The 23,944-nt window shown below is 43.7% G+C and overlaps 1 long non-coding RNA gene across 1 annotated transcript in view; it reads left to right on the forward strand.

The window, feature by feature from the left end:
- Nucleotides 1-307: 307 nt before the first annotated feature.
- Nucleotides 308-23,944, forward strand: part of LOC141252927 (uncharacterized) — a 240,797-nt gene continuing 217,160 nt past the window's right edge. Inside the window, exon 1 of the long non-coding RNA XR_012314156.1 lies at nt 308-423. This is a non-coding gene — a long non-coding RNA (uncharacterized lncRNA). The remainder of the gene's footprint in view (nt 424-23,944) is intronic.

Genomic DNA, 23,944 nt, shown 5'->3' on the forward strand with positions numbered 1-23,944 from the left:
TTACTATTCTTTCATCTTCAAATTGGAAGAAGAGAAGTGATTTACATTTTTATGTTTTTTTATTGTTTTAACTTTTATAAAAACATTTATTTAAAAAAAAATTCACTGTATTCTTTAGTCCCCATAGTGATTGATACTTGTTCAATATACTACAAAACCTCAAATATGCAGTACATAGTGAAAAACAAGGTCTCCTATTTGGCTGACCTTCAGCAAGAGTTCTAAAATGAAAACCATGGAGGCTGTCAGCATTTCCTTGGCTGTGATGGCAACACATCAGCACACTAAGATCACATTACAGGGGGGAAGGGGAGGCTATGAGGCATCTGTGTAGATGCCTTACCATGTTCGCAGAATTTGAATGCTGCTGTCAGCACGGCGAGGGAAGTTACTTTGGCGTCTGTAACTTGGACTGCAATAACCGTGAGTAAACACCCTGAGGACTGCACTTCCTTGTCTCTGTGTTTCTTGCGGCGCCATCAGCCCCTGCACTACAATGCCCAGCACAACCTACAACTTCAACACTGCCCTGGAGCTAAGCTCTACCTGTGGAGAGCCACACCATTTCAGCTGCAGTCACATCGGCTCCAGAAGACCTGCCCCACAGCGGCGGGCCGCATACCACAAGTGGCGTCACGAACTTTATACAATCACTATAAATCCCCTATCAGTAACCCCTTTTTATTGACCACCCTGGGTCACGGACTGGGTCACCGCCACTCTAACATCCCCCAGCATTTACCGGCCCGGCACCGGGTACCCCACGGCCCAGGGGGCGCGTCAGGTGCATCTCACTAACTTAGAATATCATCAAATAGTTAATTCATTTCAGTCCTTCAATACAAAAAGTGAAACTCATATTAGAATCATTACAGAGTGATCTATTTCAAGTGTTTATTTCTGTTAATGTTGATAATAATGGCTTACAGCCAATGAAAACACAAAAGTCATTATCTCAGTAAATTAGAATAATTAATAATAAAAACACCTGCAAAGGCTTCCTAAGAGTTTAAAAACGCTCCTTAGTCTGTTTCAGTAGGCTCCACAATCATGGGGAAGACTGCTGACTTGACAGATGTCCAGAAAGCAGTCATTAACACACTCCACAAGGTCCCAGAGTTCCAATTTTCATTTGGAAATCAAGGTCCCAGAGTCTGGAGGAAGAGTGGAGAGGCACACAATCCAAGCTGCTTGAGGTCTAGTGTGAAGTTTCCACAATCAGTGATGGTTTGGGGAGCCATGTCATCTGCTGGTGTAGGTTCACTGTGTTTTATCAAGACCAAAGTCAGCGCAGTCGTCTACCAGGAAATTTTAGAAAACGTCATACTTTCCTCTGCCAACAAGCTTTTTGGAGATGGAAATTTCATTCTCCAGCAGGACTTGGCACCTGTCCACACTGCCAAAAGTACCAATACCTGGTTTAACCCCTTTCTGACCCAAGGTGTATTAAAACGTATCTATGCCCTGGGCCTTATGGGCCAGATACGTATTAGTACGCCTTGGCAATTTCGCCCGCACACAAGTGGTGCGGGCGAGATCGCCGCCGGATGTCATCTGATTGTCACAGCTGACACCCAGTGCTATGTGCAGGGATGGTCCCGCACAGCTCCCTGCACATTAACCCCCGAAATGCTGCGATTGAAATCGATCGCAGCATTTTGAAAAAAATAAACCAATAAAAGTACACATGAACGGACCTGAACTATAAAACTGTTCAACTAGTTAACCCTTTTAGTGAACACGGTAAAAAAAAAACGAAACATAAAACGATGCTTTATCATCATACCGCCAAACAACAAACGGAATAAAATGCGATCAAAAAGACGAATGTAAATAAGAATGGTACCACTGAAAACATCATCTTGTCCCGCAAATAACAAACTGCAATACAGCTCCAATGGCCGAAAAATAAAAAAGTTATAGCTCTCAGAATAAAGCGATGCCAAAACAATTATTTTTTCTATAAAATAGTTTTTATTGTGTAAAAGTGCCAAAATATAAAAAAAACAATATAAATGTGGTACTGATGTACATGTACTGACCCGAAGAATAAAGCTGCCATATCAATTTTACCACATGCAAAACGGCATAAAAAAAAACAAAAAGAACAATTCCTGAATTGTTGTTTTTTGTTTATTCTGCCTCCCAAAAATTGGAATAGAAAGCGATTAAAAAATGTCACGTGCCCAAAAATAATACCAATAAAAACGTCAACTTGTCCCGCAAAAAACAAGCCATCACATGACTCTGTCGGCTGAAATATGGAAAAATTATAGCTCTCAAAATATGGCGATGCAAAAATTAGTCTTTGCAAAAAAAGGTTTTTTTAGTGTGTTACAGCTGTCAATCATAAAAACCAATATGAATCTAGTATCGCTATAATTGCACCGACCCGAATAATAAAGTTATCTAATCACTTATACCACACGAGGAACGGCGTAAAAAATAAACTCTAGGGTTAGGGTTGTGCCAGGGTTAGGGTTATGGTTATGCTAGCGTTAGGGATAGGATTGTGCAAGGGTTAGTGTTAGGGTAGGGCTAGGGTTAGGGTTGGGCTAGGGCTAGGGTTAGGGTTGTGCTAGGGTTAGGGTTGGGCTAGGGTTGAGTTAGGGTTGGGATTGTATTAGGGTTGGGGTTGTATTAGGGTTGGGGTTAGTCTTGTGTTGGTGTTGGGATATTTTCAGAAGTAAAGAAAAAAAAATGCCGACGATATGGCGACTAATGCTGAGCGCAAGTGCTCGCTACTTGAGTTTGCATCATGTGCTCGGGTATGCACCAAGTATAACGGGTGCTCAAGTGACATGCTCAAGTCTCTGCCCCATATGTTTTTATGCAGCTGTTATACAGCCAAAAAAACCTCGCGGGGATTGCCTGCCATGCACGAGCGATCCCCGCAAGTTTTCTCTGGGGTGTCTAATAATCATGAAACATGCGGGCGGGGACTCAAGCATGTCACTTGAGCACCCGTGATACTCAGTGCATACCCGAGTACCCGATGCAAACTCAAGTAGCGAGCACTTGCACTCAAGACTAATGACAACTTATTTAATATGATGACCTAATGTTATCAAATTCTGTGTCGTACCTCTGGGTTCAAAATGTTCACTATACCCCTTGATAAAATCCTTGAGGGGTGTAGTTTCAAAATAGAGTCACTTGGGGGGGTTGCCACTGTTTAGGCACATCAGGGACTCCCCAAGCGCAACATGCCATCTGCTAATTATTCAAGCAATTTCTCCTGCTACCCTTATGAAAATGCAAAACTGGGGGATGAAAAACATTTTTGCTGGAAAAATGTGAAAATTTTATTTTTACGGCTCAATGTTATAAACTTCTGTGAAGCACCTGGGGGTTCAGAGTGCTCACTACACACCTAGATAAGTTCCCTGGAGGTCTGGTTTCCAAAATGGGGTAATTTGTGGGGGATTTCCACTGTTTAGGCACATCAGGGGCTCCCCAAACGCAACATGGCATCCGCTAATTATTCAAGCAAATTTTACATTCAAAAATTCAAATGGCGCTCCTTCCCTTCTGAACCCTTCTGTGCACCCAAACCATGGTTTTCCCCCACATATGGTGTATCGGCTTACTCAGGAGAAATTGCACAACAAATTTCATGGTGCAATTCCTCCTGTTACCCTTATGGAAATGCAAAATTGGGGGCTGAAAAACATTTTTGTTGGAAAAATGTGAAAATTTTATTTTTACGGCTCAATGTTATAAATTTCTGTGAAGCATCTGGGGGTTCAGGGTGCTAAACACCCATCTATATAAGTTCCCTGGGGGGTCTAGTTTTCCAAAATGGGGTCACTTGTGGGTGGGTTCCACTGTTTAGCCACATCAGGGGCTCCCAAAATGCAACATGGCGTCCACTAATTATTCAAGCAAATTTTACATTCAAAAAGTCAAATGGCGCTCCTTCCCTTCTGAACCCTTCCGTGCGCCAAAACAGTGGTTTTCCCCCACATATCGGGGATCAGCATGATCAGGAGGAATTGCACAACAAATTTTGGGGTTCAACTTTTAACCCCTTAACAACATCTGACGTACTAATACGCGTCTGTGCCCTGGGACTTAAGAGCCAGACCCGCATTAGTACGTCATGGCGATCGCGCGCGCACACAGGCTGTGCGGGCGCGATCGCCGCCGGGTGTCAGCTGATTGTCACAGCTGATACCCGATACTATGTGCAGGGAGCGGTCCTGCACCGCTCCCAGCACATTAACCCGAAGTCGATCGCAGCATTGCGGGGGCAAGGGGAGGTGATCGCAGATACTCATCTCCTCTTCCGGCTTCCAGCGCTGTCTGCAAAGGCTTCCCGGGTATTGCCATGACGACCCGATGTCGTCATGACAACATCCGGGTCACCAGACAGCAGGAAGATTGTTTGGACATGCGCAGTGCATCTCCAAACAATCTTCTCCCTGTCCAGCGCTGACAGCCTGCATGACACAGGGATGGTGCTGCATTCCTGTGCCATGCAGGCGATCAGAGAAAAAAAAGTGAAAGTCCCAGAGTGGGACAAAGTAATAAAGTATATAAACTTTCAGAAAGTGAAAAAAAAAAAAAAATTGCAAAAATATAAAAAAATAAATAAAAAAAATAATCCACCAAAAATAAAAATATAATGTACCCATCAATAAATATTATTATAAAAAAAACAAAAAAAAAAACAATAAAAGTACACATATTAGGTAACGCCGCGTCCGGAAAAACCTGACCTATAAAACTGTCCCACTAGTTAACCCCTTCAGTGAACACAGTAAAAAAAAAAAACGAAGCAAAAAACAATGCTTTATCACCATACCGCCAAACAAAAAATGGAATAACACGCGATCAAAAAGACAAATATAAATAAAAATGGTACCGCTGAAAATGTCATCTCGTCCTGCAAAAAACAAGCCAACATACAGCTCCATCATCCGAAAAATAAAAAGTTATAGCTCTCAGAATAAAGCTATGCTAAAAAATATTTTTTTCTATAAAATTGCGTTTATTATGTAAAAGTGCAAAACATAGAAAAACTATATAAATGTGGTACCGCTGTAAACGTACTGATAAAGCTGCCTTATCAATTTTACCACACGCGGAACAGAATACAAAAAAACAAAAAAAACAATTCCTGAATTGTTGGTTTTTGTTTATTCTGCCTCCCAAAAATCGGAATAGAAAGCGATCAAAAAATGTCACGTGCCTGAAAATGGCACCAATAACAACGTCAACTCATCCCGCAAAAAACGAGCCGTCACATGACTGTCTGCGAAAATCTGGAAAAATTATAGCTCTTAAAATATGGCGATGCAAAAACTAGATTTTACAAACAATGCGTCTTTTAGTGTATGACAGCTGTCAGTCATAAAAACCCCATATGATTTTGGTATTGCTGTAATCACACCGACCCGAAGAATAAAGTCGTCTAATCACTTATACCGCACGAGGAACGGCGTCAAAAATAAACTCTTGGGTTAGGATTGTGCTAGGATTAGGGTTGTGCTAGGGTTAGGGTTGTGCTAGGGTTAGGGTTGTGCTAGGGTTAGGGTTGTGCTAGGGTTAGGGCTGGGGTTGGGGTTAGGGTTGGGGTTAGGGTTGTGATGGGGTTGGGATTTTTTTCAAAAGTAAGAAAAAAAGATGACGATATGGCGACTAGTGTTGAGCGCAAGTGCTCGCTACTTGAGTTTGCATCGGGTGCTCTGGTATGCATTGAGTATCGTGGGTATTTGAGTGACATGCTCGAGTCTCTGCCCCATATGCTTCACGGCCAAAAAAACTTTACGGGGATTGCCTGCCATGCACGAGCGATCCCCGCATGTTTTTATTTGGGTGTCTAATAACCGTGAAACATGCGGAGCAGGGACTCGAGCATGTCACTCGAGCACACGCTGTACATGGTGCATACCTGAGTACCCGATGCAAACTCAAGTAGCGAGCACTTGCGCTCAAGACTAATGACAACTTATTCAATATGATGACCTAATGTAAACAAATTCTGTGTCGTACCTCTGGGTTCAAAATGTTCACTATACACCTTAATAAAATCCTTGAGGGGTATAGTTTCCAAAATGGGGTCACTTGTGGGGGAGCTCCACAGTTTAGGCACATCACGGGCTCTCCAAACGCGACATGGTGTCCGCTAACAAATTGAATGGAAAATCGGCTCAAATTGATAGCGGACGCCATGTTGCGTTTGGAGAGCTACTGCGTGCCCAAACATTGGAGCTCCCCACAAGTGACCCCATTTTGGAAACTAGACCCCCCAAGGCACCTATCTAGATGCATAGTGAGCACTTGGAACCCCCAGGTGCTTCACAAATTGATTCATAAAAATGAAAAAGTGTTTTTTTTTTCACTTTTTCATTTTTACGAATCAATTTGTGAAGCACCTGGGGGTTCCAAGTACTCACTATGCATCTAGAGAGGTGCCTTGGGGGGTCTAGTTTCCAAAATGGTGTCACTTGTGGGGGAGCTCCAATGTTTGGGCACACAGGGGCTCTCCAAACGCAACATGATGTCTGCTAACAATTTGAGCCGACAATTTGTTAGAGGATACCATGTTGCATTTGGAGAGTCCCTGTGTGCCCAAACATTGGAGCTCCCCCACAAGTGACCCCATTTTGGAAACTAGACCCCCCAAGGCACCTATCTATATGCATAGTGAGCACTTGGAACCCCTAGGTGCTTCACAAATTGATTCGTAAAAATGAAAAAAAAAACACTTTTTCATTTTTACGAATCAATTTGTGAAGCACCTAGGGGGTTCCAAGTGCTCACTATGCATCTAGATAGGTGCCTTGGGGGGTCTAGTTTCCAAAATGGGGTCACTTGTGGGGGAGCTCCAATGTTTGGGCACACAGGGGCTCTCCAAACACAACATGGTGTCCGCTAATTATTCAAGCAAATTTTGCAATCAAAAAGTCAAATGGCGCTCCTTCCCTTCCGAGCCCTGCCGTGCGCCCAAACAGTGTTTTTTCCCCACATATTGGGTATCTGCGTGCCCAGGGGAAATTGCACAACAAATTTTGGGGTCCATTTTTTCTTGTTACCCCTGTGAAAATAAAAAAAATTGGGTCTAAAGTAACATTTTTGTGAAAAAAGTTAAATGTTCATTTTTTTCTTCCACATTCAAAAAATTCCTGTGAAGCACCTGAAGGGTTAATAAAGTTCTTGAATGTGGTTTTGAGCACCTTGAGGGGTGCAGCTTTTAGAATGGTGTCACTTTTGGGTATTTTCTGTCATAAAAACCTCTCAAAGTGACTTCAAATGTGATGTGGTCCCTAAAAAAATGGTTTTGTAAATTTTGTTGGAAAAATGAGAAATCGCTGGTCAACTTTTAACCCTTATAGCTCCCTAACAAAAAAAAATTTGGGTTCCAAAATTGTGCTGATGTAAAGTAGACATGTGAGAAATGTTATTTATTAAGTATTTTGTGTGACATATCTCTCTGATTTAAGGGCATAAAAATTCAAATTTTGAAAATTGCAAAATTTTCTAAATTTTCGCCAAATTTCCGTTTTTTTCACAAATAAACGCAAGTGATATCGAAGAAATTTTACCACAATCATGAAGTACAATATGTCACGAAAAAACAGTCTCAGAATCAGGGGGATCCGTTGAAGCGTTCCGGAGTAATTACTTCATAAAGTGACCGTGGTCAGAATTGTAAAAATTGGCCTGGTCATTAACGTGCAAACCACCCTCGGGGCTTAAGGGGTTAATGATACCCTTGCGAAAATAAAATAATTGGGGTCTAAAGTAACATTTTTGTGAAAAAAAAATTAATGTTAATTTTTTTCTTCCACATTACAAAAATTCCTGTGAAGCACCTGAAGGGTTAATAAACTTCTTGAATGTGGTTTTGAGCACCTTGAAAGGTGCAGTTTTTAGAATAGTGTGGGTATTTTCTATCATAAAGGCCCCTCAAAGTTACTTCAAATGTGATGTGGTCCCTAAAAAATGTTTTTGTTAATTTTGTTGTAAAAATGAGAAATCACTGGACAATTTTTAACCCTTATAGCTCCCTAATAAAAAAAAATTTTGGTTCCAAAATTGTGCTGATGTAAAGTAGACATGTGGGAAATGTTATTTATTAACTATTTTGTGTGACATATCTCTCTGATTTAAGGCCATGGAAATTCAAAGTTTGAAAATTGCGAAATTTTCTACATTTCCGCAAAATTTCCATTGTTTTCACAAATAATCTCAAGTGATATCGTAGAAATTTTACCACAATCATGAAGTACAATATGTCACAAAAAAACAATCTCAGAATCAGTGCGATCCGTTGAAGCGTTCCAGAGTAATTACCTCATAAAGTGACAGTGGTCAGAATTGTAAAAATTGGCCTGGTCATTAACGTGCAAACCATGGTTAAAGGGGTTAAAAACAACAGTATCACTGTGCTTGATTGGCAGCAAACTCACCTGACCTTAACACCATAGAGAATCTATGGGGTATTGTCAAGAGGAAGATGAGAGACACCAGACTCAACAATGCAGACGAGCTGAAGGCTGCTATCAAAGCAACCTGGGCTTCCATAACACCTCAGCAGTGCCACAGGCTGATCGCCTCCATGCCACGCCGCATTGATGCAGTAATTGATTCTGAAAGGAAAAAATATATATCAGTGGCGCTCCTGGGAATAAACCGATAGGTCTGCAGCGAATTTAAACAAAACCACAATTGTCTAAAATTACAAATTAAATAAATAAAATAATTCGCGCTGAGCTGTCAGATAAAAAGAAGGGGGAGTAGATTTGTCAATAAAATAAGTTAATTCGAAGTAAGTTAAAATGCATAAATAGCGCTATTTAAAAAGTCATTATGAATGTGTCCCAAGAGGTAGATAGGTTAAAATCCAAATTGATAGTAGCCAGTCAGTGTTATCAGAGGGACCATAGATTAGCAATAATTCCTAGAGGGGAGAGAGAGGAGGTGTATCAGTTAGGAAATGTTATTGTTCTTATTACCGAGACTGGTGAAGAGGGATAATTAGCTTCCTCGTATAAGTGTGTTCCTATACGAAGAATATAGGAACACACTTATACGAGGAAGGTAATTATCCCTCTTCACCAGTCTCGGTAATAAGAACAATAACATTTCCTAACTGATACACCTCCTCTCTCTCCCCTCTAGGAATTATTGCTAATCTATGGTCCCTCTGATAACACTGACTGGCTACTATCAATTTGGATTTTAACCTATCTACCTCTTGGGACACATTCATAATGACTTTTTAAATAGCGCTATTTATGCATTTTAACTTACTTCGAATAAACTTATTTTATTGACAAATCTACTCCCCCTTCTTTTTATCCGACAGCTCAGCGCGAATTATTTTAGTAATTGATTCTGGTGTTATAAAGTATTCTAATTTACTGAGATAACGACTTTTGTGTTTTCATTGGCTGTAAGCCATAATCATCAACATTAACAGAAATAAACACTTGAAATAGATCACTCTGTTTGTAATGACCCTATATAATATATGAGTTTCACTTTTTGTATTGAAGAACTGAAATAAATTAACTTTTTGATGATATTCTAATTTAGTAAGATGCACCTGTATATGTATATATGTATACATATATCCAGGGGTTTCACCATATGTTCAAAAGTAATGACATTGTCCACCTACATTGTGGGTGAATATGTGGCAATTTCTATCAAAGAGGCTATGACACAGCATTAAAATATAAATAATAGTCAGGGTGCTTAATCACCTCCTTTTCAGGACCTGAATGAGCTGAGAAGATGGGTTTAAATAGAACTCAATGACCTGTTTTTACTAGGCAACATTCTTCCCATGCAGCAGAAAATAGAGTATTTCTCACTGTAAGACTATATAGAAACTGCCAACAAATAAAGTAGCACTCTGCAAAACTAAGTGTGCGAACATGAAATATGAAGTTTGAATAGTAATACTACTCTAGAAAATAGAAATAACTGAGAAATCTTAGCGCATAAATTGGCCAATTCATGTGTACCCGGTAGCCAAGGTAAGGCGTTTCTCGTTACCAGGAACCTACCTAATGTGAATCCTCTCTTAGAGACCAGGTATGCATGAATTGGCCAATTTATGGGTTAAGATTTCTCAGTTATTTCTATTTTCTAGAGCAGTATTGCTATTCAAACTTCATATTTCATGTTCGCATACTTAGCGCTACAGAGTGCTACTTTATTTGTGGGTTGCATATGGAGGTGGCTACTCTTAGTAAGCACCTGTACACACCTATTTTCTGTTTTGGAAGTGACGGTCAGTTTTTTCATATTTATATAGAAACTGCTTGAAAAAGTGATAAAATACAGCTGGAAAAACCCCTAGGTAAAATAGTGCAGATGTCTTCAAATTGTCTGGGATCTTTACATTCTTCCATGACACCCATGGGGACCATGGGGACCTTGGAGTACCATGGTACGAATGTAACATTGTTAGTCATGGTAAATATGAAGCCATTGCTAACAAAAGCATATCAAAAGGCTAATCTTATAGGGAATCTGGCGCCAGGTTTTTGCTACCCCATCTAAGAACAGCAAGATGTATCAGGAAAGACTTTAATTTCAGCTATGTATCACTTACTGCTTGCTGTAGATTTGATAACATTATTGTTTCCCTCTGCTGTAGATCTACCAGTTCTCTGAATACTGAGCTCTCCATAACCCCATCCACACCAATGATTGCCAGCTCTCTGTGTACACTGTGCATAGGCAGGAAGCTGCCAATCAGTGATGGAGGTGGGGTAATGCAGAGCTCATGAATATGGAGGACTACATGCAGGCTCAGACTAGACCATAGGGGAACAGGTGAATCCTCCAGTTGCCCCTGTGTAGGAATGGGCCACCCACCATGCGACATGAGCAGTGTTTAGCGCAATACACAGTATTTACAGACAAGAGCAGCAATTCATCATTTAACAGACTATCCAGCTTATTATTTAGAAACATAGGTGAATCTGTCAACATAATAATGCCTATAACTACAGTGGTCCCCTAACATCAATGTTACTGATGGGTCCTTGGCACTCCAGTCCAACATTTACTAGATAGCAGAAGGTTTACTAACTCTCTAGTGATTTTCTCAAAATTACAGCAAGCGTCTCAGTAAGGAAACACATCAGGATCTCTGCTTCCACATTGTGTTGCTTTTAGATTAGGTGGCAAAAACCTGATAACAGATTCCTTTTAAAAGAGAACCTGTCAGCTTCCCTGCCGCCCCCCCCCCCCCCCCACACACACACACACACACACACCATCACTATGTCTTTATTGAACTATTATTTACTTCCTAACAAGCCTTTTTTATGACTTATAGATTTTTGAATCTCCATAAAATTAATTTCTGGGTTTATGATATGCTAACTAGTCATGGGCGCGTTGTTTTCTCTGAACTAATTGTCCCACTAGTTATGTTACCATACCCATGTTAACATGAGTGACATGATTTGCAATAGTGGAATCACAGCTGACTCTTTGCAAATCTCTGCTTCCAAGGCAATGCCCTGTGAAGCTGGGTGTATGTTCCTTGGCTCAATCAGTGCCTTGCACATTCCCAGGGAGGCAGTAGTGACACATTACTAACTAGTCGTGAGATTTGCAAAGAGCCTACTGTCTGAGTCCCATGTCACTGCTGCCTCCCTGGAGATGAGTGTACAGTATATTGGGAGAGACCTGTCAATCAACTAGACCAGTATAGGGAGAAGCCAGTCAACGACAACGCCGGACTAGTCATGTCTCTACTAGAGATGAGCGTTGTTCGACTCGAACTGTTCGCCAATCTCAAATTCGAGCTGTTTTGGGCGGTGTTCGAGCCGTTCGGCGAACACGAACGATTTGAGAAAAATTCGGCTGTTCGAGGTTATGTTCGATAACTGTTCGTGCACCAAAATCATAACTGGATTTTTTCTCAGTAATGATGAAAATTAATGTTAATACGCAGTTTGAGTGTACAGCGGGGTGGGGGGAGGGGCAGGGGATGGATCTCTGCAGGAATAATGAAGATCTCCATTTTTTTTTCTCTTTCCCGCATTTACAGTGGGGAGGTGCAATCTGTCAGCCTATCAGCAGCGCACACACGGAGCGAAGTGCTTTTTTTCACACAAGCAAGGGCATGTGTCATTGGCAGTGTATGTCACATGTCCTTGCCCTATAAGACCAAGCCATTTTCCCCGTCGCCACCATTTTCTCACTGCTGCAGCTGCGTGTTAGACGGCACCGCTGTTGCTGTGTGCGCTATACCTTGTTAATTTCAAGCCAATTTTCGCACAAATCTACAGATAGCTTGGGAGTAGGGAATAGTTGTGATTGCAGTCCTTTTAAGGACTAGGTTACAGCATTTCCTATGACTTTTATCAGGCAGGTCTGTGCTCTTAAATAGATAGATTGTGGGAGTAAAGACTAATTGTAATTGCAGTCCTTTTCAGGACTAGGTTACATCAGTTCCTATCAGTTTTTGCCAGGCAGGTCTGTGCCAGTGCTGTGCAAGTTTTTTTCACAGCATTTGGCTGAATCTAGCAAAGCTAATCCTTTTTGGCCTATTGCAGAGTGTGTTAGTCAGTGGAGTAGCCTATCTGTGTTGCAAGATATACCACCTGTGTATAGAATACCAATTTTTTTACTGCACCTAGTGAAGTAAAATCTTTTGGGCATAGCATCATTCTATTAGTCCATCTATACTGACCTCCATCAGGTTGCAAATTGAATATAATTTTTTTCTGCATCTAGCTCTGAAAAAATATTTGGGCTTCTAGCAGTGTGTGGGACGTGTTCTATTAGTCCATCTATACTGACCTCCATCAGGTTGCAAACTGAATATAATTTTTTTCTGCATCTAGCTCTGAAAAAATATTTGGCCTTCTAGCAGTGTGTGGGACTTGTTCTATTAGTCCATCTATACTGACCTCCATCACGCTGCAAATTCAAAATAATTTTTTGTCTGCATCTAGCTCTGAAAAAATATTTGGCCTTCTAGCAGTGTGTGGGACTTTCTCTATTAGTCCATCTATACTGACCTCCATCAGGTTGCAAATAAAAAATAATTTTTTGTCTGCATCTAGCTCTGAAAAAATATTTGGTCTTCTAGCAGTGTGTGGGACTTTCTCTATTAGTCCATCTATACTGACCTCCATCAGGTTGCAAATTCAAAATAATTTTTTGTCTGCATCTAGTTCTGAAAAAATATTTGGCCTTCTAGCAGTGTGTGGGACTTTCTCTATTAGTCCATCTATACTGACCTCCATCAGGCTGCAAATTAAAAATAATTTTTATCTGCATCTACCCCTGAAAAAATATTTGGCCTTCTAGCTGTGTGTGGGACTTGTTCTATTACTCCATCTATACTGACCTCCATCAGGTTGCAAACTGAATATAATTTTTTTCTGCATCTAGCTCTGAAAAAATATTTGGCCTTCTAGCAGTGTGTGGGACTTTCTCTATTAGTCCATCTATACTGACCTCCATCAGGTTGCAAATTAAAAATAATTTTTTGTCTGCATCTAGCTCTGAAAAAATATTTGGCCTTCTAGCAGTGTGTGGGACTTTCTCTATTAGTCCATCTATACTGACCTCCATCAGGTTGCAAACTGAATATATTTTTTTTCTGCATCTACCTCTGAAAAAATATTTGGGCTTCTAGCTGTGTGTAGGACTTGTTCTATTAGTCCATCTATACTGACCTCCATCAGGTTGCAAACTGAATACAATTTTTTTCTGCATCTACCTCTGAAAAAATATTTGGGCTTCTAGCTGTGTGTGGGACTTGTTCTATTAGTCCATCTATACTGACCTCCATCAGGTTGCAAATTGAATATAATTTTTTTCTGCATCTAACCCAGCCAATAGTTTTGGCCTAATACCACAGTTTGGCCACTCAGCTCTGCTCGGTTCCCATCCATTGTTTTTTTGTGCAAACAACTCCAGAGTTGTGAATTATTTAACCACCAAAATGAGTGGAAAAAGGCCTGCTGCTGGTGGAAAGGGGAATAGGCGTGTTGGGAAGGGGAAAAAAGGTTGTGTCCGTGGGGTAGTTGTTAAAGCAACAGTAACATCTGCAGAAGAAAGACCATCTTCCAGCCAAACTAAAATGTCTACTTCTTTTAGCGGACAATGTGATAAGATCCCTTTCTTACGGCCACGCCAATCGCTACAAATTCCAGATGAGGCACAAAAACAGCAGGTGCTTCAACGGATATCAAGTGCTCCTTTAAGTGGGCTCTCCTCCACATCAACTTCAACATCACAAATACTCCAGTCCTCAAAGGTGTCACCCCAACCGCACTTGCTTCCTCACAGCTCCCAAATCTCCAGCTGCCCGTCTGAGTATGAGGTAGAACAGATGGTTGAGTCTGCAGAGCTGTTTACTCATACTATAGCCTGGGAATCAAAGGTCGACTCCAGCGCTTCTGTGAATCCAGACGAGGAAATGATCTGCACTGATGCCCAGAATCTTTATGAGTCGGATCCAGGACCAGACGCAGAAGGTTCTGACCATAATGTAGACCCTCATTCCCAAACTGTAACTCCTGTTGGTGGAGACAATGAGGAAGACGATGATGAGACTCAAATACCCGATTGGAGCGACAACTTTAGTTTTTTGTCAGGGCAGGAACAGGTTGGCTCTGAGGACGACGGGTGTGATAACGCACAGGGTGATGATGATGAGGTTGGAGATCCCACTTACTGTCAACCCACAGTCAGCCAAGAGATGAGGTCAGCAGAGGAGGTGGAGGAAGATGCTAGTGACGACGAGATCAGGTTGAGCCTTCCTGGACAGAGACGTAGTACTGGAAGCACGTCAACAACTGCATCCTCAAACACAACTCTGCCTCTCACCACAAGTCGTGGTGGCTCTTCAGGTCGCATGGGTGCTAAGCCTTGCATAGCCTGGGCATTTTTTCAGATCGATAAAGATGACCCAACTCGTGTTATCTGTAACATTTGTCAGCAAAAGCTAAGTAGAGGCCAAAAAATACATAGTTTGAGTACTTCATGCATGAACCGTCACATGGACATGAAGCATAAGTTGCAGTGGGAAGCTCAGTGTGCTACAATGCGGCCTAGCCGGCCGGGCCAACCACCGTCTGCCATATCTTGTGCATCCGCGGCCTCTTCATCCTCTGTGACTGGGGGGACAGCAGTCACACCTGTTTTGGGGCGCAGACCTGCCACCTCTTTACCCGCAACAGCCAGCGTGATTGGCAGGTCATCATTTTCTTTGGAGGTGGTAACAACAGCTGGTGTTGAGCGCTGTCCGACATCGATAGCACCACCTTTGGATCAAGGCAACCTAACATGTCCGCCTGCATCTTCCTCACAGACCGGCAGTTTGCCGGGGACACCCTTATCAACCCCGTCTAAGCACAATAGCCAGCCCTCGGTCCCTCAGATGTGGACAAGTAAAAGACCATTTCCTCCTAGCCATGAGAAAGCTAAGAGGTTGAATTTCACCATCTGCAAGCTCTTGGCTACAGAAATGCTGCCTTTCCGCCTGGTGGACACAGAGGATTTTCGAGACCTTATGTCCGTCGCAGTTCCCCAGTACCAGATGCCCAGTCGGCACTACTTCTCAAAGAAAGGTGTGCCTGCGCTCCACCAGCATGTCGCACACAACAGCACCGCTTCTTTGAGAAACTCTGTGTGTGACAGGGTGCATTTCACCACAGACACTTGGACGAGTAGGCATGGACAGGGGCGTTACATGTCGCTGACTGGGCACTGGGTAACTATGGTGACAGCAGGACAAGGGGCTGCTGTCCAAGTCTTGCCGTCCTCACGAGTTGTGCGTCAATCCTCTTTATGTCAAAGTTCCTCCACTGCTTCTGCCTCCTCAACCTCCTCTCGGTCTTCCACCTGCACCCAAAGCCTGTCTGGTCATGCCACAAGCTTTCTAACTGCGCAGAAGGGATCCTGCACACCTCCTTACTATGCTGGCAGTAGGGCTCAACGTCATCAGGCGGTTTTTACTTTGAAATGTCTGGGAAATGTGAGTCACACAGCTGAGGAGTTGTGGTCAGCTCTGGAGAACCAATTTCATGAATGGTTGTCTCCACTGGACCTGAAACCAGGGAAGGCCGTGTGCGACAATGCTGCAAACCTGGGTGCGGCCCTTCGCCGGGGCAATGTCACACACGTGCCTTGTATGGCTCACGTGTTGAACCTGGTTGTCCAGCAATTTTTAGCCCACTATCCCAGACTAGATGGCCTTCTGCAGAGGGCACGGTCGCTGTGTGCTCACTTCCGCCGTTCGCATCCCGCAGCTCAGCGACTTACATCTCTACAGAAGTCGTTGGGCCTGCCACTTCACCGGCTAAAATGCGATGTGCCTACCCGGTGGAATTCAACTCTGCACATGTTGCAGCGACTGTGGCAGCACCGACAAGCCCTGGTGCAATACGTTCAGACGTATAGCCTGGGCCAACGAGATCCAGAGGTGGGGCAAATCACGCTGGAGGAGTGGTCTCAGATCAGGGACCTATGCACCCTTCTGCACAGTTTTGAAATGGCGACGAAGATGTTTAGTGCTGACGATGCCATTATCAGCATGACTATTCCGGTGATTTACATGCTGGAGCACATGTTAAACAGAATTCGGAGTCAGGTGGTGGCACAAGAGGAGGTGGAGGAAGTAGAGGAGGAGGAGTTGTATGCGGAAGGGCTAACATCTGCAAGGTCCAGACGGTCGGCAGCACCAAGGCGGCAGGCATGTGAGGGTGGGGGAGATGGTTTTACCAGGGCGCATGGTAGCAGCCAAACTAGTGAGGAAGGTGCAGGAGCCCAGGAAGAAGTGGAGGACGAACTGATGGAAGACTCATCAGATGAGGGAGACCTTGATCACATTTCTGTTGTGCAAGGTTGGGGGTAGAGGACAGAGGAAGGAAGCATGATTGTTACCTCGCCACCAACACAACAGGGACTTGGTGCTCCTGGATGCGCAACACACATGAGTGCCTTCTTGCTGCACTACCTGCAACATGACCCTCGAATTGTGAGAATTAGAAATAATCCTGACTACTGGGTTGCCAAACTGTTAGATCCCCGGTACAAAAGTAAATTTGCAGAAATTATTCCTGCCATAGAAAGGGATGCACGCATGCAGGAGTATCAGCAGAGACTGTTGCAGAATCTTACATGTGCTTTTCCACAAAACACCAGTGGTGCACGTAGTGAATCTCACAGTTCCAACTTGCCAACCGTGGGACCGTCAAGTGTGCAGCACTCAAACCGTAACAGAACCACAGTATCTGCTGGTAACATCAATTTTGCGGAATCATTTCACCACTTTTTTAGCCCATCCTTTGCAAGGCCACAGGAGACAAGAAGTCTGACACATAGTCAACGCCTAGAGACGATGGTACAGGAGTATCTCCAAGTAAACATTGAAGCCATGACTGTGTCACTGGACCCTTGCTCTTTTTGAGCTTCCAATCTGGATAAATGGCCGGAGCTAGCCACTTACGCCTTTGAGATCTTGTCATGCCCCGCAGCCAGCGTTCTATCTGAACGTGTGTTCAGCGCTGCTGGTGGTGTGCTGACAGATAAGCGCACGCGGCTCTCCACTGATAATGTAGACAGACTCACGTTCATAAAGATGAACAAATCATGGATCCGAAACGACTTTTCTACCCCTGTGTCATCCTGGGAAGAGTAAAAGCTTGATGATTGGTTAAAATCACCCTACCAACCGTTTTAAGATTTCAAATTACTAATCATGTTTATCTGTATCTTGGCTGGAAAATAATTTGGGCTTTGTAGCAGTGTGCAGCACTGATTCTATTAGGCCATCTATAATAAGCTCCACCAGATTTAAAATTACTAATCATGTTTATCTGTATCTTGGCTGGAAAATAATTTGGGCTTTGTAGCAGTGTGCAGCACTGATCCTATTAGGCCATCTATACTAAGCTCCACCAGATTTAAAATTAATAATAATTTTTAGCTGCATCTAGCCCGGAAAATAATTTTGGGGCTCCGAGATGCGCAAGACACATAAGTGCCTTCATGCTGCACTACCTGCAACATGACCCTCATATTGTCAGAATTCGAAGTAATCATGACTACTGGGTTGCCACACTCTTAGATCCCCCAAACTTTTCGATCAACCTTTTCATTTTAATAAAGACTAAAAAAATGGTCATTTTTGAAATTATAAGCATTAGCAGGTTATTAGAAACTGAAATCAAACAGTTTTCAACTCAAAATACCCTCCCAGAGCTGTTGCTTAGATGTGAACTGCCTCCCGCCATCATAGACACTCCTTTTGATGATGCTCCAGAGGTTCTGAATGGGGTAGAGGTCAGGGGAGCATGGGGGTCACACCATAAGTTTGTCCCCTTTTATGCCCATATCAGCCAGAGATGCAGATGTTTTATGTGCAGCATGAGATGGTGCATTATCATGCAAAAAAATGATCTTGCTGTGAAATACACGGTTCTTCTTCTTGAACCATGGCAGGAAGTGCTGTTTGAGAAAATCCACATACATTATGGAGTTCATCTTTAGCGCCTTCAGGGATCCTAAAGGGGCCGACAATCTCACTCCCCATGATTCCAGCCCAAAACATTACTCCACCTCCTCCTTGTTGGCGCTGTAGCCGTGTTTGCGTGGGGTGTCCATCAACCAGCCATCCTCCACTCCATCCATCTGGACCATCGAGCGCTGCATGGCACTCATCCATGAACAAAACAGTTTTGAAATCAGTCTTCATGTAATGTTTGGCCCACTGGAGCCGTTTCTGCTTGTGTGAAGTGGATAGAGGAGGTCGACAGGATGGCGTATGCACAGCTGCAAACCTCTGAAGGACCCTGCATCTTGTTGTTCGGGGGACGTTGGAGGCACCAGCAGCTTCAAAAACTTGTCTGCTGCTATGACAAGGCTTTTTTGCCGCTGCTCTTTTAACCTGACGTAATTGCCTGTAGGAAAGAGTCCTCAATTTGCCCTTATCAGCACGCACACGTGTGTACTGTGAATCAGCTACATACTTCTTGATTGCCAAGACACTTCATCCTGATCATCGCACAATGTTGATTGTAGTCATGCCTTGACCTAAACACTCCATTTGTTCAATAAAGGGCCCAAAATTAAGATAACATAGATGGGAGAGGTCTCTATGAATAGGAATTCCTAAGTATTTGATACCCTGTGAGGGCCAGGCAAAGGGAAAGTTGGACTGGATGGAATCCTATATGGATTTGGGGAGGGAGACATCGAGGGCCTCAGACTTCGCTGCATTGATTTTAAAATTTGACCATGTAACAAAGTGATCTATTTCAGCCATAACAGCATGGATGGATATATGTGATTGAGTGATATATACTAGGACATCATCAGCAAATAGAGAGCACTTGTACTCGGTGCCTCCCACCTCAATCCACCTAATATTGGGGTTATGGCGAATTGATGAGAGCAGGTGCTCCGTCACTAGGATGTATAAGAGAGGGGACAGAGGACATCCCTGCCTTGTCCCATTGGTGATTGTGAAAGGTGATGAAAATGTTCTGATGCACCCCCTGGGCCTTGGGACACCCGGAGCCGGACCCTTTTTGGTGGATGCTGGTGGTTGTAGTCTTCGTGGCGGCGACCCGGTTCCGCGGCTCAGGGTGGTCAAACCAGTGGCGGAACTATTTATGTGGTTTTGATGTTTAAATGTCCGACTACGCCACCCGTGGATTGCGGTCAGAGTGAACCGCCGCTGCAGGGCAGACCGCTGAGGCTGGTATTGTGGGTGCAGCAGAGCGTAGCATAACTCCCCACGGGAGGAGTATAGCCTCAGGGCAGTGTATGCGGAGGATGGGGGTGATGGTGCAGGGCAGCAGCAGTAACGACACGGAGTCAGTGATGCAGTCCAGGGCCTTTACTCACAGTTCTTATTATCCAGACCACGTCTGCAGGTAACGGCTGCCCACGTCGTACTGTGCTCACCAGGTGAGGGGCTCAGACAACTCCCAGATAACTTTGGAGCGCTTCACAGGACCCCCTTTGTGTGTCCTTTGTCTGGCCTTTCTTACCAACCCTTCTGTCCGGCTGCCTCGGGCCTCCTCTTGGTAAACTTGGCGCCAGTTTCCCTGACTCTATGTGGTGCCTTCCTAGCGGGTGTAGCGAGGGGCTGCGCCACATAAAATGTCACAGCCTCCGGTTTCTAGCTGAGGGTCGTTTCCTGCCTCCACTAGTTTCGGGGACCGGTCTCCCCCTTTGGCCTGACCCCTCCACGCAGGTGGATTCGGGCGTGCGGTGGCGACTCGCCCGTCCGCACCCCTGGGATCCCTTCATTCCTCGTTCCTGGAGCCTTCTCCGCTCCTCTTCCTTCCTTCTCCCTCTTCCAGGCCTGGGCCTCTGTTACTAGGCCCGCCTCCGGAGCAGAGCTCATGCAGAGCCCCTGCTCCCTGCCACTTCTGCTCAGACTTCTCTGCACTGAACTAAGATGGTGCCCACCTTTTATACTCCCTTCTCAATGCACCCAGGAACTGCTTCCTCCCTGCTCCTGCACTACAGGGTTCCCCTTCCTCAGTGTTCCCTCCCCCCACTCCAGCCAGGGACAGGGACTGTCGTGACCATCTCAGAGGCATATTGGTCGCCCTGACCCACGGCAATGTGGTGTAATGCATGCAGGTGTCGGGTCCTGATCCACACTCCATCCTTACCTGAGAGTGAGATATCACACCTCTGGGTGAGGTGCAATACCTCTGTAGCAACCGAGCCCTCAGGGTGCTACAGTTCCATTTATCTTCAGCCTAGGTGACGTATTGTGATACAGGGCCGTGATTTTGGCTATAAAAGGGTCCCCTAGACCCCTACCCCAAGCTTTTTAAGAGAATCATATATGGCGTGCCAGGAGACTCTATGGAATGCTTTCTCAGCATCCAACGGGAGTATCTAATTACAAATTTTTAACTGCATCTAGCCCAGGAAATACTTTGTGCCTAGTAGCAGTGTCTGCTAGTCAGCGGATTATCCCGGCTGTTAAGCAAGCTACACCACCTGTAGTTTGGACACTTAATTTTTTCAAAGGAAATGCTTCGGGACCACGGGATACTCAGTGAAGAGCATCAGGAGGCACCCCAAGGCATAGGGGCTGGGACTGGCAGTAGGATGCCTTGCGGTGGACAGCCGAGCTCGATCCTTATAAAAGCTTTTTAACTGCAGCAGCTTTAGTGGACGCTACTGGAGCTGGAATTACGCGGCTGCTGGCATGAGACTTGCCCTCCAATAGATCCTTGTAAATGGATTTAAAGTGTATTCATTCAAATTAGAGAGACAATTTAAATTAAAAAGCTTAGAGCTGCCTCCACCACAGGGGGGCTCGCTCGACCCACCAGCGGACAGGCACCAGTATTGGGAGAGGGGGGCTGGCCGTCAGGGTTCACCGCGGCTCTGGCACAAACCCGGCGACACGGAGGTGGCACGGGCAGGAGCGGACTGAACGTGTCGGCTTCTCACTTTTTGGATTTTAGAAGGGCATGACATGCCTATATCTGTGTCTCCCCCTCCTTTTACTCCTCCACCTCTTTTCTTTTCGCATGACTATATGTACTTGTCACTTTTCCATGTGTTAGTTGTGTCTTCTGAGCAGTTTGTCAGCTTTTGGACACCTTTGAAGGTGTTTTCTATGTGTTTCTATGTGTTTTTGTTTGCCTGCCATTGGTTTTAACGGTGTTCGAAGGTGTTCGACGAACAGTTCGACGAACAGTTCGGCGAACACACGGGTGTTCGACGAACCGAACCGAACTCGAACACTACGGGGGTGGCTCAACACTAGTCTCTACCTATTGTCTCTAGCTGGCTCTTCAATCTGTGTTTTCGATGAAACGCCCTTGCACAATCATGAAGCCAGGCTCTGAACATGCTGCCCGTGGTTTGAGGAGCATGAATCTATTTAAAGGTTCCCTATAGGAGAACACTAGCAAATGGATGTGTAGCGCTATATGCAGCCCAACATAACTGTAAGTTCTACAATGTTTATTAATTTACCCACATTACTCTTAATATGTTTTCCTCTCAACAAGTTTAGTTCCCAGTCACAATATCATGAGGCTTCATAAGGTTTCTACGGTGATGTGAGTGGGTATAACATGCTCAATAAAATGCATGAATACTATCATGATGATCAAGTTGTTTTCTTGGAAATCAGGCATAAAATGTGTGTATGTACATGTCATTCTAATCCTGTGTTCACTACTGCTGTTTGAAAGTCTAAAAATAGTGCTCATCTGAGTTACTATGTAGTAGGCAGATGAATATGACAAGGTCATTTGGTTATTTACTGACAAATATTTTTAGATTTTTTTCATTACCAAGTTTTATTGTGGCACAAAGTAACATTTGAAAGGAATTGACCACTACTTTCAGGGGCGTACATAGAAATAATGGAGCCCAAGTTCTAATTAGGCCCCCCCCCCAAAAAAAAAAGTTAATATTCGGCTTTGGGTTACAGAAGAGCATATTTCACAACTTTGAAGCCCTTACAAAGTAATTTTCCCCCTATTGAAGCACCAAGATTGCCCTTTGATTGCCTCCATAAAGTGTGATCCCCACATAGCCCTCCAAATAGTATAATGGCCCCCACATAGCCCTCCAAATAGTATAATCGCCCAAACATATCTCTCCATGTAGTATAATAACAGCTACATAGCCCTACAAATAGTATAATAGCCCCCACATAGTCCTCAATACAGTATTATTCGCCCCTATATACAGTGAAGGAAATAATTATTTGATCCCTTCCTGTTTTTGTAAGTTCACCCACTGACAAAGACATGAACAGTCTATAATTTTAAGAGTAAGTTAATTTTAACATTGAGAGATAGAATATCGAGAAAAAAAATCAAGAAAATCACATTGTATAAATTAGATAAATTTATTTGTATTTTGCAGTGAGAAATAAGTATTTGATCCCCTACAAACCATTATAAGCTCTGGCTCCTACAGACCAGTTAGACGCTCCTAATCAACTCATTACCTGCATTAAAGACAGCTGTCTTACATAGTCACCTGTATAAAAGACTCCTGTCCACAGACTCAATTAATCAATCAGACTCTAACCTCTACAACTTGGGCAAGACCAAAGAGCTTTCTAAGAATGTCAGGGACAAGACCATAGACCTGCACAAAGCTGGAATGGGCTACAGAACCATAAGTAAGATGCTGGGTGAGAAGGAGACAACTGTTGGTGCAATAGTAAGAAAATGGAAGTAATACAAAATGACAATCAACATCCATCTGGGGCACCATGCAAAATCTCACCTCGTGGGGTATCCTAGATCATGAGGAAGGTGAGAGATCAGTATAAAACTACACACGGTGAACTTGTTAATGATCTCAAGGCAGCTGGGACCACAGTCACCAAGAAAACCATTGGTAACACATTACGCCTTAAAGGTTTAAAATCCTGCAGTGCCCACAGGGTCCCCCTGCTCAAGAAGGCACATGTGCAGGCCGTCTGAAGTTTGCCAATGAACACTTGGATGATTCTGTGAATTATTGGGAGAAGGTGCTGTGGTCAGATGAGACAAAAATTGAGCTCTTTGGCATTAACTCAACTCGCCGTGTTTGGAGGAAGAGAAATGCTGCCTATGACCCAAAGAACACCGTTCCCGCTGTCAAGCATGGAGGTGGAAACATTATGTTTGGGGGTGTTTATCTGCTAAAGGCATAGGACTACTTCACTGCATCAATGGGAGAATGGATGGAGCAATGTACAGTAAAATCCTGAGTGACAACCTCCTTCCTTCCACCAGGACATTAAAAATGGATCGTGGCTGGGTCTTCCAGCAAGACAATGACCCAAAACATACAGCCAAGGCAACAAAGGAGTGGCTCAAAAAGAAGCACATTAAGGTCATGGAGTGGCCTAGCCAGTCTCCAGACCTTAATCCCATAGAAAACCTATGGAGGGAGTTGAAGCTCCAAGTTGCCAAGCGACAGCCTCAAATTCTGAATGATTTAAAGATGATCTGCAAACAGG

The sequence above is a fragment of the Phyllobates terribilis genome, unplaced genomic scaffold (assembly GCF_046119375.1).
Source record: "Phyllobates terribilis strain yellow unplaced genomic scaffold, ASM4611937v1 Scaffold_2__4_contigs__length_985480577, whole genome shotgun sequence".
Lineage (NCBI taxonomy): Eukaryota > Metazoa > Chordata > Amphibia > Anura > Dendrobatidae > Phyllobates > Phyllobates terribilis.